The sequence below is a fragment of the Sturnus vulgaris genome, chromosome 31, assembly GCF_052056855.1.
Source record: "Sturnus vulgaris isolate bStuVul1 chromosome 31, bStuVul1.hap1, whole genome shotgun sequence".
NCBI classification, from domain to species: domain Eukaryota; kingdom Metazoa; phylum Chordata; class Aves; order Passeriformes; family Sturnidae; genus Sturnus; species Sturnus vulgaris.
The window spans coordinates 664150-680332 of record NC_142273.1 but is presented as its reverse complement, the minus strand read 5'-3'; the positions used below and the strand labels follow the sequence as shown (position 1 = coordinate 680332).

Here is a 16183-nt window from a genome sequence, read left to right as displayed (position 1 = left end):
GGAATTATTTTTATTGTTTTACTGGAGGAATTTAAAACTACGTGCACTGTGGCACATTATAATGGTATTGGCTTTTACTATAATAACTGGAAATTTATATACCCAACAATATTTACAGGCGGATAATGTTTCTGCCTCCTTAATTCGGGGCACTCTTTCTTCCCAAATGTTTTTAATTAAATGTTAGTAGAACAGCAATCAATATTTAAGCCCAGACTGAAAATCCTTATTGCCATAACAGATGTATCAACATTTTGATTATGTATACCTCTTCAGTAATTTACGAATGATTAAAACTGTACTTTGAAAAATCCTAATAAGAGCTATACTTAATAATTGCAATTATCATGATCCAAACGACATAGAATCACAAGATACTTATCACATCCATTTTAATCCCTCCAGTAAAATCATCCTGTTCGCAGATTGTTCGAACCTTTTAGTGCCTTTTTGTATTACTAGCATTAGAGTAAGTTATGTCTATAACTTGTAATAGATGTTGGTTTCTATTCCTGTCAAGGTCCTGTATTGTAATGTCCAGTTACGTTCTGTTAAGATTGACTAAGGCTAAGTTCTATTAGGTTCATTCTGTTAAGTTTCATTTCTGTAAGTTTCAGTATCACTAAATTTAGACATCGTTCTGTTCCAGTTTTATTTAGATCATGTTATGTTCGGTATTAATACTGATTCACTGAGTTCTCTTAAGTGTGCTTTTTGTTCTACTCAAGTGATAATTAAGAATAAACCGGGACCTTTTCATGTGTTAAACAAGAGTCTGTGTCTTGATTCATTTCTATCTCAAATCTAAGGTCTGCTGCAACACTATTGATTGCATGGTGTGAATTTACCGATTTTGTAAAAGGCATAATTCCTAAGATATTAATATCGGATTTATAGCTGGCTTTTTCATATGTTTTAACATCTCATGGTGTAATTCTCTATGAGACACGTGTCATTGTCAGGATCTTTTCTTTTTCTCCTCTAGTTGCATATGCATCTCCTTTATCCAGGCTACCTCTCTCTTGTCTCATGATTGTCAGTCTTTTAAGAGTTCCAAGAAACAGTATCTGAGCTTTGTTGAAAACCTCCTCTAAACTGATGATCTTGTGGTTATTGTGAGAGAGGACAGAGCACAGATGCAATCCCAATTATTTCTTACAGAAGCACTCCAGCAGTTTGCTGCTTTTCTCATCTCTAGCCTGAGGAAATCTTTGGAGGGAACCACCTATTGGATGGGTTTGATTAGTCTTTCACCCCAAGACCTTTACTCAAAAATTCTCATCTTTTCAATTTGTTCTCAATTTTCAATATTCTGAATATTCTCATATTCTCAATGTACTCATAACTTCTACTCTTAAGAGTCCTGTTTTTTAAATTATATCAGGGAATTCTTTTCCAATTAGAGCCAGGACTCTGGCCATGCTCTGGCTCTACCTGGATGGGAAACTGCCAACACACTCAGATGTTTTCTGTATCAAAACAACACTCGAGTCACTTTGACTTGGCAATTTGACCCTATCAATATGAGAGCTGGACCTATTTTTCAAGTGAGCTTGGGAATCGTTTTCCAGAGATGATTATCCAGTTCTTCACTGATTTGAGGTTTATCAGTTCTTGCAGACACTGGGATGATAGCACAATGTTTTAGTGCTTGGTAATCATCTAATTTCACATGTGTTATTAATTATGTCTGTTATTGGAAATGTTTTGGATTGTTATATCTGAATTATTCCTGACTGCTGTAAGTTTCTGGTCTCACTAGACATATTGCTTTGTTATTCTCTTCATGTTCTTAGCAAGAGTCATGCATACCGCTTTTAAAACAAAAAGCAAGGGGAATTAGCTTCTAAAGAAGTCTGAGTAATGCAAAATTTATATATAAAAAATTGTTAAACGATTTTTAGATAAATCCCCTCAATTGAATGTACAATGACAGCGCATAATTGATTCACTAATTTAAAGAGAAGATATGCATGTGTTTTCATCATCAGCAGGTTCAAAGTAGGGATCTATTCAATTGACGAGACATCACTTGGCACCAGGAAAATGAGGCCCAGTCAGAAGAGAAATTACCAAACCACCGTGCAGCTTTCATGACCTGAACAGGGGCAGGAGTGCCAAAACAGCCCTGTCTGGAAACTTACAAAAGGACTTATCAAGAAGCCTGCACGCACCCACCGCCTCTGCCGTGATTCCCGTGTTGCCCACAGCCAGGAGCTGCACAAGCCCTGCAGCACCAACCTGCAGCAGCCAGCCCATAGCCACCAGTGCTGCAGCAGCCAGCCCATGGCCACCAGTGCTGCATCACCAGCCCATGGCCACCAGTGCTGCAGCAGCCAGCCCATGGCCACCAGTGCTGCAGCAGCCAGCCCATAGCCACCAGTGCTGCATCACCAGATCATGGCCACCCGTGCTGCATCACCAGCCCATAGCCACCAGTGCTGCATCACCAGCCCATGGCCACCCGTGCTGCATCACCAGCCCATAGCCACTAGTGCTGCATCACCAGCCCATGGCCACCAGTGCTGCATCACCAGCCCATGGCCACCCGTGCTGCATCACCAGCCCATGGCCTTCGTTGGCCAAACCACAGACACGCAGGTGCCGCCGCTTGGAAATCGCACCCAGGCACTCACAAAAGCCACGTGGGCTCGCTGTGGATTTCAGCACTCACACTGCACCTGCCGAGCTGATGCCAACAGAGCACCTGGGGTTCTTGCAGTAACACTGTCCCCGTCTTCTGTTTCTCTCTCTGTCTCGCTTTTTCCCTCTCTGCTCTCTCATCTGTGCCCGTTGGTGAGAACACTTCCCCTCCTTTATCAATAAACACTTCTCAGATATGATATTGCAGCATTTGTGCTTCATTTTCATCTGAGAAATCGATCAGAAAGAATCCTCGCGACTCCCCCTTTGAGAGCGGGATGGGACAGGGGGTGTGGGAGGGGGGATGGGGAACCCCTGGGTGTACTGCGAGCACTGTGGCCAGAGAATGGGGAAGTCACTGAGGGTACTTGGAGCGCTCGGATGGGGTTGGGGAGTCCCTGCAGGTACGGGCAAGGGGATGGGGGAGCCCCTGGGGGTACTGGGAGAGGAAATGGGGAGCACAGGGTGCCCTGTGTAGCCTCCTCCTGACTCATGACCACCTCCCTTGGAAGGACGGGCAACCACAGGAGCCATGGAGGGAGCACCCCGTGTCACCCAGTGCCTCTGGCTTCCCAGAGTGTCACAACTTTTGTTGTAGATTGTCATAGATGTCACTGGGATCCCATGGTTGCCCATGTGGCCCCTGTAGCTCCATGTAGGTCGCCTGAGGATCCTTCAGCGGGGGGGCCCTGTGGGAACAAGGGGGTGTGTGGAAGGGAATGGGAGGTCCTGGGGGTTTGGGGAAAACCCAAATCACGGTTGGAGCCTGCACTCACCTTTGCTGGTGCTTCCTGGCAGCTGCAAAGGAAAACTGGAGGGGTGACTTTGATTCCCCATCCACCCTCAGGAATCCTGAACTGCCACCAGAACCTCAGTTCCCTTCAGGTCACCTCAGAATCCCTGAACCACACCACTTCCCTAACATCCTGAACTCCCAGAACCCCAAGCCTGGCAGGGAAGGGCACTCTCTGAAATCCCCAAAAAGCCCTGATAGGACCCCCAACATCCCTGCACGACCCTTCAGCACCTCCCCACACACCCCAGGGCCCTGAGCCAAGGTCACTGGGAGCTCAGCCCCTCCTAAATGAGGGGCTGTGGGTGCCAACCCCCCCTTCTCTGAGCGCCTTCCCACCACTCTCCAGGACCCATGTCCCCCATTGTCACCCACGCATGTGGATCCACCAGTGAAAGGCCACAATGATGCCCATGAGCAGGACTAGGAACAACAAGGACCCAAGGACCACTGCAGCCACTGCAGGAAATAGAGGGGGACAGACTGGGGTCACTGGGGTCACCCCAGAGGTTTTTTACCAATCCCAGTGACCTCAGGAGTTCCCTTCCTGTGCCCTGTTCCGTTTGTGTCACTGGCAGGGACAGAGCGAGGGGTGAACCTGGGTCATCAATGATCCGAGGGTCTCAGACCCAATTAGGACCCGTGTGACCCCACCTGTGTTCCGGTGCTGTCCAGTGGTTCCTTGTGGTGTCACCTCCAGGGCCAGCTCTGGGCTGAGTGCCCGGAACACGCGGTGCCCGTCCTGTCCCAGCTGGTTGGTGGCCACGCACTGGTAGGTGCCCGAATGTCCCACATCGACGGCCCCAAGCTCCAGGAGGGGACCCCGGGCCCCCTCCTGCCCGTCACGCAGCCAGGTGAAGGTGACAGGGGCTGAGCCCACCTGCACCGAGCAGCGCAGGGTCACGGGGTCACCTGGGCGCACCTGGAGTGCCAGGGGACCGGGGGTGATGGTGGCATTGGCCACGGGCACTGCGGGGACACAGACAGGGCTGAGGCCGGGGGAGGGGCTGGCACCCACTAGGGGAGAGGACCCGAGGGGGGAATAAGGGTGGGATGGGTGGGATGTGAATGCTGTGGATGAGGTCACGCCCAGCCCGAGGGTCCTGCTCACCCAGGATGGTGACATTCAGGGGGACACTCTTGGCCATGTTGTCTCCAGTGGTAGTGGCCACTGTCATTGTCCCCAACGTGCCACACCTCCACGTGGGAGCCAGTGCCCAGTGGTGTCCCCGAACCCCCCCGGTGCCAGGAGAAGAACAGGGGACCTGTCCCCATGGCCACCGCACAGCTCAGCACCAGGCAGTCCCCCAGTGCCACCTGTGCCCCGGGGGGCTGCACCGACAGCGACACCCCCGAGGGCGGGACCCCTGCGAGGGGACACAGGAGGAACTGGGGACATGGGAGGGGTGAAACATTTGGGGAGTGGACCCCATTGAGGGAGAAGTGAACCCAGGGACGGGTGGAGTTGAGGCAGGCAGGGATGAGGGACACGAGATAGGACAGAGGAGACCCCGGGGGGGATGTGGGGTGGCTCAGAGAGGGGCGGGAGGAGCCCAGGGAGGGACTGGAGGGAAGCAGGGAGGGGTGGAAGCAAGCTGGGTAGGGAAGGGAGAGTAGAGGATGGAGCTGGGAATTCGGGAGGGGTATAGGATGCCAGGTAGGGATGGGGGGACCTGGAGAAGGACCCGGACAGAGATGGAGGGACCCGAGACGGACATGGGAAGGTCTGGGTGAGCCAGGGAGGGATGAAAGGAAGGCTGAGGGACCCAGGCACTGGTGCGTGAAAGCTGGGAGGATTTGGGGGTTTCCCGTCCCCATTCCCACATTCACCATGTACTGTCACTGTCACTGGGGCTGACTTCTCCCAGCACGGTGATGGCCCAGAGTTCACCCAGCCCCCACAGCGGTAGCGGCCACTGTGGTGCAGCTGCAGGGGGGACAGGGACAGCTGGGTCCCGCAGAGGGTCCTCCCCAGATCCCTGTCCCCATGGTAAAATCGTACTCCAGTGACTGTGCCATCGTGCCAGCCCCGGCAGCGCAGTGTCACCGTGTCCCCCTCCAGCAGCGCCCGTGCCGGCAGCTGCAGCACAAGACGCTCTGTGGGACAGGAAGGACCTGTCACATCTGGGGAGTCTGGGGGTTCCCAAAGGCCTTGGGAGGCACCAGGGGTCCCCCCTTGCATTGAGGGGGTCTCAGTGCACTGGGATGCTCTGGGATGTCCCCGTGAGCAGGGGACAGGCTCTCAGCACATGGGGGGTGTGACCCAGGAAAGGAGCCCACCCAGAGCTGTCGGGGACCCCAAGGGTGCCAGGGCACACATCCCCCCTCACCATTTAACACCCTCACGGGGAGGCTGAGCCCACTGCCGGGTCTGCCACACGTGTAGGTGCCACTCTCGTTGACAACGAAGCGTTTGGGTCCCTTTTGCCACCAGAGCCACCCGCCCTTGTACCAGGTGGTGTCACCGGCGGTCCCCGAGCCCTGGCAGGTCAGTGTCACCCGGTCCCACAGCACCGCCGGCCTCCAGGCGGGCTCCACGAGGATCTGGGGGCTCTGAGCGCCTGCGGGTGACAGGGGACACCAGCCTGGCAGGGCCACCACGGGGCTGGGGACAGCGGGGCAGGGACATGGCATCCCCCGAGGACTCACCAGCGAGGCCGAGGATCAGGGCTGGAAGGGAGAAGGGACAGGGCTGGCTGGGGATAGCAATGTGGGGACAGGAGCACAGGGACACAGAGTTTGGTGTCTGTCCCCAAACTGTGCTTGTGTGGCATGGGTCCCTCAAGGACAGGGACGCTGAATGCACCCCATGCTCCAGCAGGACACGGGGGCAGTGTGGACAGCCTGGAATTGGGGATGCCATGGGCACGTCCTGCTGGCACAGGTCATGTCCATCAGCCCCATAATGCCTCGCTAAATCCCGGTCCCACCATTATTGTCTCCACGTTCTTGTCCCCCTCTCCTGTCCCCAGGGCCACCCCATTACCCCGGTCACCTCATAGATTGGCTCTGCTGGCCTTGGGGTCCTCAGGGGACCCCGCAGCCCCCCTGTGCCCCCTCCCCACCGCTCTCTGCCTCACCGGGGCCCATCCCCGGGGCGTCAGGCCCGTGCCCGGGGCACTCACCCCACAGGAGCAGCGCCACCTTCCCGGCCATCCCGCTGTCCCCGGCCATGGGCACTGGCTGTCACTCGCTGCTGTGGCCACCTGTCCCCTGGCTGGCGGCTCCTCTCATGAAGGGGAAGGAAGCGAGGTCACGTCTCATCTCATTGTGTAGGTGGCCTGTGGTGGGGGCAGGGTGGCCACAAGATGGGGACAGGCTGTGGGCAGAATGGGGACAAGGCTGGGTGGCACAAGGTGGGAGATGGAGTTCCCAGGAGGGCTCAGAGGGAGTGGGGAGCCAGGAATGGGTGTCTAGGGGAATGGGGGTCCTGAGGAGGGGGAGTCACCAGGGCCAGGGAGACTCAGGGATCAGAGTCCCAGGGGAATTTGGGCTCCAGGGATTTGGGGTCATGGATGGGGGTCCGGGGGATGATGGTACTGGGAGAATGAGGGGGCCCCAGTGAAATGGAGGGTCCTGGGATAATCAAGGTTCTGCTGGAAGGGGGGTTGTAGGGGCTGGAATTTTGGGGACAGGGTTCCTTGGGAACGGGGGGTCCTGGGCCATGGAGATCCTGGGAAATGGCAGTCCTGGGATGGGGTCCCAGGGAGAAAGGACATAATGAAGGGGGTCCCTTGATTGGAGTGCCAGGGGAATGGAAGTGCCAGGGATGGGCAGTTGCTGGGCAGGCCCGTGGGTCACAGTTCCTTCCCTGGATGCCTCAGAGTTTGGGGTGACCCAAGCCCAGTGCTGTCTCCCGGGGTGCCCCTGGTTTGGGGGGTCACCTAAACCCCAACGGTGGATTCCATGGGTCTCTGGGTCTGTGCCTCCTTACCACCCAGGTGCCCCTCCCACCACTCAGGGGCTTCTTCCTGTCTTCAATTGAATTTCCTTATTTTAATTCCTCAATTTCACAACCCTCCAGTTCGTGACTTGATGATCTTGGAGGGCACCTCAGCAGGAAATGGGTTGGGGAAACCCCAGACTGGGACAAAAGGGGGTAGGGGGTCTGCAGGGAGGGGTTGAGGGCTCTGGGGGATGGGGGTGTCCAGCTTTGTCCCCCAACACTTTCATTTTCTCTCTCCTGAAGCAGAAGGAAGTGATGCTGCCCTGGGGGATGGTGGCTCTGGGGGATTCCAGACTTCTCCATTCTTGCTCCTTCCATGCAGGATCTGAGCCTGCAAGAGCAGCTGCCACCCCCAGAACTAGGACCTCCCTGGGACAAGACCCTGGGACAAGACCCAGGCATCCACCCCAGAGGAGCCCTTTTCTGTCAGGGCAGGATCCCTCTCTGGATGTGCCCTCCCAGGACAGAATCCATGTCCTGGCCTCAGCATAAACGGCCTCTTCCTTCTGCTCAGGAAAGAGAAAATTAATATATTGGGGGAACACAGCCAGAGAGCCCCAACCCTCACAGCCCCCCAGTCTCTGCCTGCACCCCCCAGCCCTCTTTTCCCCTTCCTGGGATCCCCCACCTGTTTTCTGTTCCGGTTTTCCCTGGGATGGCTGAGCCAGGAAATGAGGGGATGGGAAAAAGCCCAGGGGTGTGTGAGGCAGAGAGCCACAGCCTCCCATGAAAAGCCTGGGGTTCCCTCCTGGCCATGAGCACCCTGTGGGAGCTATGCTGGGTTCTGAGTCCCCTCAAAATCTGAGACACCCCATGAAAGAGCTGTGACCTTGCTGCCCACCCAGCCACTGCCCATTGCTGGGATCCTCATTTCCCTGGGAACCCAACTATGGCACCCCCATTCCCCTGGGAGCCCAACCCTGGCATCCCTGGCATCCCCATTCCCATGGTCGCTCCTCCCTGGGGACCCCCATCTCAGCACTCCCATTGCCCAGCACCACCATTGTCTTGATCCCATCCCATGGGATGCTTCTACCCCAGAACCCCCATTCCTGAGGGTGCCTTTTTCCCCCCTGCACTCCCTACCCTGGGACCCACATGGCATGATCACAAATCCCTGGGCACCATGTTCCCAGAGGACCCCCATCCCTGAATCCCTGCTGGCATGGAGCTCTCAATTCCCCTGGACCCCCACTGTCCTGGACACCCATCCTTGGTTCCCCACATGCCCTGAGCCCCCAACTCCTGGGAACTCCATCCCCCACCATGTTGCCAGACTATCCCATCATGTCCCCAGCCTGTCCCCTGCTCCTTTCCTGTCTCCACCTTTCCCTCACCCTGACCCCAACAAGGGCCACCTACACGTGGGGACGAGACGTGACCTCGCTTCCTGTCCCTTCATGGGAAGAGCCGCCAGCCAGGGGACAGGTGGCCACAGCAGCGAGTGACAGCCAGTGCCCATGGCCGGGGACAGCGGGATGGCCGGGAAGGTGGCGCTGCTCCTGTGGGGTGAGTGCCCCGGGCACGGGCCTGACGCCCCGGGGATGGGCCCCGGTGAGGCAGAGAGCGGTGGGGAGGGGGCACAGGGGGGCTGCGGGGTCCCCTGAGGTCCCCAAGGCCAGCAGAGCCAGGGCATGGGCATGGACCCCAGTGTGAGCAGAGTCGTGGGGTGGCCCTGGGGACAGGAAGAGGGGAACTGGGATGTGGGGATGAGAACAGGGGAATAGAGATGTGGGGATAAGGACGTGTCAAAAGGAACCTTGGGGCTGGGGCAGCTGTAGGGACAGGGACAGGGAGACAGGGATGCAGGGTCAGGGACAAGGGCCACGTCCCATGCAGATGGGCCATGGGGACAGGGGCCATGGGAATGGGATCACGGGCACAGGGCCATGGGGATGTGGCCATGGGGACAGGTGCTGTAGGGCTGGGGGAGGTGACCTGTGCACACATGGGGTGTCCACAGTGTCCCCATGCCCTGCCTCAGGCCAGGGTGTCCGAGGTGACCTGTTCTTCAAAACCTGTGTGCTACACCAGTGTTCCTGTGGGGACGGTGTCTTGGTTTGAAAGACAGGTGTCTGCCAAGAAAGGCAGGAGCCTCTTTTTTTAAAACAGAGAATGTAAATCCCCTCCCTCCAAATTATTATAATTTTGAAATTAAGGTGCTCTCATGCAAAGATATGGGAATAGGAATAACAGTTCTTTACTAGGAAAATTAAAATAGAAATACAGTATTACAGGGAACAAACCCAAAACACTGACAGTCAGAATATAACTCTGACACCCCGTCAGTCAGGCTGTTGGTAGCAGTCCTATTAAATGGTGGCTGCAGCCCTGCTGGATGACAGATGTGGCTCCCTTGAAGCAGTGGTCCTGTAGAAGGTGCAGTTTTCCTCCGAAGGTCCAGTGATGATGGGGAAAGGACTGGTTTCTCCTCTGGGTTCCAGTGGAAGAAGGTTGCCTTGGTGTTCCAAATCTCAGTTTGTATCTAGGTAGGAAAGGCTTGGCTCCTGCCACTGGCTGGATCATCTCCCAGTGGGATGATGTAATTTGATCAGTCATACAGTGGGACCCAATGGCCCATTAACAGACAATATTTTTTGGAAAAAGAATGAGTTGTGGAAAAGAAAAAGATGACGGTTCTACTGGGTTTTATGAGATGGCCTCTTAGCAAAGATTATCTCCCAGAGACATAAGGATACTACCTCAGCTGATTTTATCAGATGGTGATAGAATGCATACTTTTGGTTACATCCTGTATTGCAACCTAAGACAGACAGTTTGGGGACAAAGACCACACCTGGTTCCACAGCCAGTCCTGTCCCTTCTCCCTTCCAGCCCAGACCCTCCGGGGATGCCATGTCCCCAGCCCCGTGGTGGCCCTGGCAGGCTGGTGTCCCCTGTCACCCACAGGTGCCCAGACCCCCCAGCTCCTCGTGCAGCCCCCCTGGAGGCCGGCGGTGCTGTGGGACCGGGTGACACTGACCTGCCAGGGCTCGGGGACCGCCGGTGACACCACCTGGTACAAGGACGGGCAGAGATGGGGACTGGAGCCACGGGACCACTTCCTTGTCACCGAGAGTGGCACCTAGCAGTGTCAGAGACCCGGCAGTGGGCTCAGACCCCCGTGATGGTGTCAGATGGTGAGGGGGATCTGAAATGCTCAGGGTGGCTCCCTGATAGGTCTGCGTGGGCTCCACTCCGTGGGTGGCCTCACAGCCCTCGTGTGGCCAGAGCCTGTTCCGTGGACACAGGGACATCCCAGTGCATCCCAGTGCATCCCAGTGTGGTGGGACCCCTGTGGTGACATCTGTGCCACGGGGTTGCTCCTGGTGTCCCTGGGACCCTCCCTCGCAGTGGACACTCCAGCCAGATGTCCCCGCTGCCATGGGCACCCACTTTGGAGCTGTCTCGGGACCCTCAGTGTGACGGGACCCTCCTGTCCCACAGAGCAGCTGGTGCTGCAGGTGCCAGCACGGGCGCTGCTGGAGGGGGACACGGTGACACTGCGCTGTCGGGGCTGGTAGAAGGAGCCAGTCCCTGCAGTGCGCTTCTACCGCGATGGGGAGCGTCTGTGGCGGCAGCACCGTGGGACCGAGCTGTCCCTGTCCCCCTGTGGCTTCAGAACAGCGGCCGCTACCTCTGAGAGGGCTGGGTGGGTTCAGGAGCGACACAGTCAGCACCGGTGACAGTGACAGTGCACGGTGAGCACCCCCACGGCTGCAACTCCAATATCCTGACACCCCCAAAGCCACTTCTCAATGGACTCAGAGTCACAGTCCCCACCCCCATCTCCTTCCCAGAGCTCTTCTCGGTGCCGCTGCTGGAGGGTCCCCCCGAGCTCCCCGAGGGGTCCCCCCTCAATCTCAGCTGCCTCAGCACCCCCAGCCCCCTGCGGCCCCCAGCCCCCCTCCTGTACCGCTTCTACCGGCACGGGCAGTTGGTGGGGGGCCCGCAGGGGTCCCCGCAGCTCCTGGTGCCCGCCGTGGGGGTCTCCCACTCGGGGAATTACAGCTGCGAGGAGCGCTCCGAGGGGGGGGCCGTGTGGAAGAGCAGCGCCCGGCTCGGCGTCACGGTGCGCAGTGAGTGCGGGGATGGGCACGGGGAGCCCCCACAGCCCCCACGGGACCCCCACCTGGCTACATCCCTGACCCCCAGAAATCTCTCCTGTGTCCCCCGCCTCTGCCCTGTGTCTCCTCATCGCTCTCTGTGTCCCCTCACCCCTCCATGGAGTGTCCCCACCCACCACATTTCCCCATCAAAACCATCTCTCCCGTCCCCCCCTCCCCCCATACCGGGTGCCAGCCCCTCCCCCCGGCCTCAGCCCTGTCTGTGTCCCCGCAGTGCCCGTGGCCAATGCCACCATCACCCCCGGTCCCCCGGCACTCCAGGTGTGCCCAGGTGACCCCGTGACCCTGCACTGCTCGGTGCAGGTGGGCTCAGCCCCTGTCACCTTCACCTGACTGCGTGACGGGCACGAGGTGGCCCGGGGTCCCCTCCTGGAGCTTGGGGCCGTCGATGTGGGACATTCGGGCACCTACCAGTGCGTGGCCACCAACCAGCTGGGACAGGACGGGCACCGCGTGTTCCGGGCACTCAGCCCAGAGCTGGCCCTGGAGGTGACACCACAGGGACACTGGATCACAGGTGGGGTCACACGGGCTCACCGGGCTGTTCAGGACCCCCGGGGCTCAGGGTGACCCCGGTGTGTCCCCCTCTGTCCCCGGCAGTGGCTGTGAATGTCGGCAGGACCCTCCTGTACCTGCTCCTGCTCCTGGCTGTCATCGGGGGCTGTCGCTGGTGGCACCGCCGGGGTGGGTGACAATGGGGGGACATGGGGGTCCCAGGAATTGGGGTGAAGTCACCAGAGTGGGGGGGCCATTGGGTGTCAGCAACAGCTCCTGACTTGGGTGAAGCTGAGCCCCCAGACACCTCAGCTGGGGCTCCTGGGGGATTTGGGGATGTCCTGGAGGGTCGTGCAGGGATGTTGGGGGTTCTGTCAGGGGTTTTGGGGAGTTTGGGGGCTCAGGGGGCAGTCAGGGGTCCCGAGGGTGTTCAAGGGCCCTGAGGTCCCCACAGTCATCCCTCCCCCCTTTCCTTTGCAGCCCTCAGGAAGGAGCAGGAAAGGTGAGTGGGGGTCTCCAGGTCTGACCCCCCATTTTACCCTCAGCGCAGGAAGCCCCGCACCCCGACAGACCCCCCCTTTTCCCCGCAGGCCTCCCCAGGAGCCGTCGGCCCCCCCGGAGGAGGGGGCGGTGCTGGACCCGCACATCGTGGGCACCGAGAGGGCAGGGGGTGAGTACAGGGGGGCACAGGGACACGTCACCCACGGGTGTCACCCCCACCCAGGTCCCCAACTCCGGAGCCTCACTCAGGACACTCCACAGCCCCAGGGGACCACGAGGAGCTGCCGGGACCCCACGGGCGACAGCGGCACCGCAGGGACAGCTACGAGAACGAGCAGTGACACTGGGGACACTGGGGACACTGGGGACACTGGGGACACTGGGGACACTGGGGACAATGGAGTTCCCTAACCGAGGGCACACCCCTTTTCCCCACCCCCTCGGCTCCTGTGGTTGCCCACCGTGCCCGGGAGGTGGCCACGACTGGGGGGTCCCATGTGGGGCTGCCCAGAGCTCCCCGTTCCAGTGCTCCCAGTGCTCCCAGTACCCCCCCAGTGCTCCCCATTTCCTCCCCCAGTGCCAGGGGGCACAGGACACTTGTCCCTCTTTTTGGACACAAACGCAGCTTTTGGATTAAAGCGGCAGAAATGGTTTTGGTTTATTCAGCTCTGCCTGCTCAGCTCAGGAAGGAGGAGGGTCCCGGTCAGGTCGTTGAGCAGATCCTTGTGGCATTTGCAGCAGTTGTGGGGCTCTCTCAGTGCCTCGGGCACAGGGACCAAATGATCAATTGCTGCATTTCCGCACTGGTTCCCTCGCAGCTGCCCCCGCAGAGGGGAAGGAGCTGCCGCTCGCTGTTTGTCCCCTCTCGGTGACACCGGCCAAGGGCTCGGGGACCTCGGGATGGCCGCGGGCACCGATCCCGCAGCTGCCGAGCCCCTGGGCCGATCCGGAGCCCCGAGCGCCCCGAGAGCCCCGGCACGGAGCCGGGGGTGTCCCCAAATCGCCCCCCAAGGCCGGGCCAGCTCCAGCCCTGCCCGGTGCCCGCCGGTGCCCAAAGCCCCGCATTCGGCGCTCCCCGAGCGGCGTCTGAGCCCCGGAGCTGCTGCGGAGCCTCCGCCGGGCGCGGCCCCGGGGCGCCGGGAGGGAGGTGCCGGGAGGGCGGAGGGGTCCCGGGAGCCCGGGGAGGAGCCCCCGGCGCTGCGGGAGCGGAGTCCCGAGCTCGGGGCACTGTCGCGATCGCGGCTGCCAGGGCCGGGACTGTCGCGGGCTGCGGGGACCGAGGGTGGCTGCGACGGCGTGTCCGAGGCCACTGTGGCCATCCAGCCGGGGTCACCTCCGCCAGCCCCGGCACGGCCGCGGGGCAGAGCCGCTGCTCGAGCTTTTCCGGCTCGTCCCCAGGACAGGAACCCCAGGATGTGTCACCCCGAGGACAGGGACACCCCAGAGAACGGGGACAGGACCCGAAGATGTGTCAGCTCCAGGACAGGGAGACCCAAGAGAACGGGGAGAGGAACCCCAGGATGTGTCACCCCGGGATTTCTCACCCGTGGATGTGTCAGCCCTGGATGTGTCACCACTGGATGTGCCATCCCCAGGACAGAACGAGCCCCCGTTTGACTCTCACGGGAGAATCAAAGTGAAAGAAGTTTCCTCTTTTCAGAGAAGGTGAAAGTGTTGGGGGGACACAGCCGGGCATCCCCATCCCCTGCAGCCCCCGTATTCCAACCCTGGGGTTCCCCCAACCCGTTCCCTGCTCAGGAGCCCCCAGGATCATCAAGGCACGAAATCGGGGGAGATGTGAAATTGAGGAATTAAAGGAAGGAAATGGAAAATGAAGAGAGGAAAAAGCCCAGGGGGAGGGGGAGGCACAGACCCAGAGCCCCCCGGAATCAGCCTGGGGTGTCCCCCCGAACCAGCGGCAGAAATGGTTTTGGTTTGTTCAGCTCTGCCTGCTCAGCTCGGGAAGGAGGAGGGTCCTGGTTAGGTCGTTGAGCAGATCCTTGTGGCATTTGCAGCAGTTCTGGGGCTCTCTCAGTGCCTTGGGCACAGGGACCAAATGATCAATTGCTGCATTTCCGCACTGGTTCCCTCGCAGCTGCCCCTGCAGGGGGGGTTTCCAGCCAGCCCTGCTCTGAAAACCATCAAAGGCCCTCGCAGAGCCACTGCTTGGGCTCACCCTGGGTTTTGTGCTTCTTGCAGAGCTGAGCAAACCACAGCCACGCCTTTTTCCCCCTTAGAATTCTCACCTTAGCAGCAGCTCGAGAGCTGCGAGAATCAAAGCCAAGGGGGCGGGGGGAGCCTCAGGTCCTGGCTGCCAGCTGGGGCTGGCCAGAGCAGGGCTGGCCAATGCCCATCCCTGTGCAGTGGCCAAGGTGACAAACTCCACCAAACCTTGCCGGCAACCAAAAAAATTCTTGTTGGCAGAGCTGGGACCTGTCATCCCCTAAATGTGTCCAGTGCTGCCACAGTAGCCCAAAATCCCTGGGAGAGGCAGCAGAGCCGAGTGTTTGTGCACAGCGATGGTTTAGCAGCACAGCTGAACTTCAGGACCCCCGGCCCAAATTCCAACAGCTCGTTAAGAGTCTGCTCCACCTCCCTCTCCTGGGGCTGCTGTATCGGGACCAGCAGTGGCCCAGGAAGAGCAGCAGCTCCAAACGAGCTCTGGAGCCCCTGAGGAGCCCTGGCAGTGTCAGCAAGGAGCACCTGCTTTCCTCAGCATCCCAGGGCAATTCAGCATTCCCAAAGCTGCTGTGCCAGGGCTGGCGGAGGAAAAGGCAGTGAAAGGCTGAGGGTTTTCAGGAGTTGTGCTGGAAAGGCCCGAGAGGTGCTGTTGTGGAGCTGAGAGCTGCCTGGGGTTGGGTGGTGCCTTCCTTGCGTTGGGGATCAGGGAGAGCGGTGGCGGGTGTTGCGCAGGGTGTGTGCCTGGCCCCGGGACACTGCTCCGCTGCCCCTGGGCACTGGGATCCAAGCTGCTGCCTTGGTCTCTTCTGCCCGGGCGCTGCCGGTGCTGGTGCCGGGAGCGATTGGTGCAAAGCGTGAGTTTGCAAAAGGAGCGATTTCCCCTGGTCCCTCCCGCCCGAGGCCGCCATGGCCCCTGAGGGGTTCGAGCGGCACCGGGGCGCCCCCTGTTGGCCGGGATTGCTCCCTGCTGCGGCCCCTGCTGGTCGGGATTGCTCCCTGCAGCGCCCCCTGCTGGCCGGGAGTGCTCCCTGCACCGCCCCCTGCTGGCCGGGATTGCTCCCTGCACCGCCCCCTGCTGGCCGTGGCCAGAACTGCACCAAGGATGAACAAACAGCCCTGAGTGGGTTGGAAATTTCTGTTCTTGTGTTGCTCTTTGTTCTGTTCTGTTCTATAAATTTCCCAGCAATGAGCTGTTATTCCTTTTCTTACATTTTTGCCTGCAAGCCCCATAATTTTCACAGTTATAACAATTTGGAGGGACGGCTCCTATTTCCATTCCAGGAAGGTTCCTGCTTTCCTTGGCAGACGTTTCTCTTTTAAACCAAGACAGTTTCCAGCTCCTGGGATCCAGCGTGGATGGGGCAGACACTCCAAGAAGAGACAGGCTCAGACACTGGGCCACCTCATGCTCTGCCTTTGAAGCCCTTGGGCCACCAAGATCCTTCTGCCAAGGTGGGACTCCTGGTCCCTCGGCCCCTCAGGAGCTGGGTTTGGCAG

General features: G+C 58.8%; 1 long non-coding RNA gene across 1 annotated transcript; it reads right to left on the bottom strand.

Annotated features, from left to right (window-relative positions):
• Window positions 1-2840: 2840 nt before the first annotated feature.
• LOC148220716 (uncharacterized) lies at window positions 2841-3478 on the bottom strand. Its single transcript, XR_015798664.1, has 2 exons — window positions 3420-3478; window positions 2841-3332 (listed from the first exon to the last, which is right to left on the bottom strand). It is a non-coding gene; the product is annotated as an uncharacterized LOC148220716 (long non-coding RNA).
• Between the last annotated feature and the right edge of the window lie 12705 nt (window positions 3479-16183).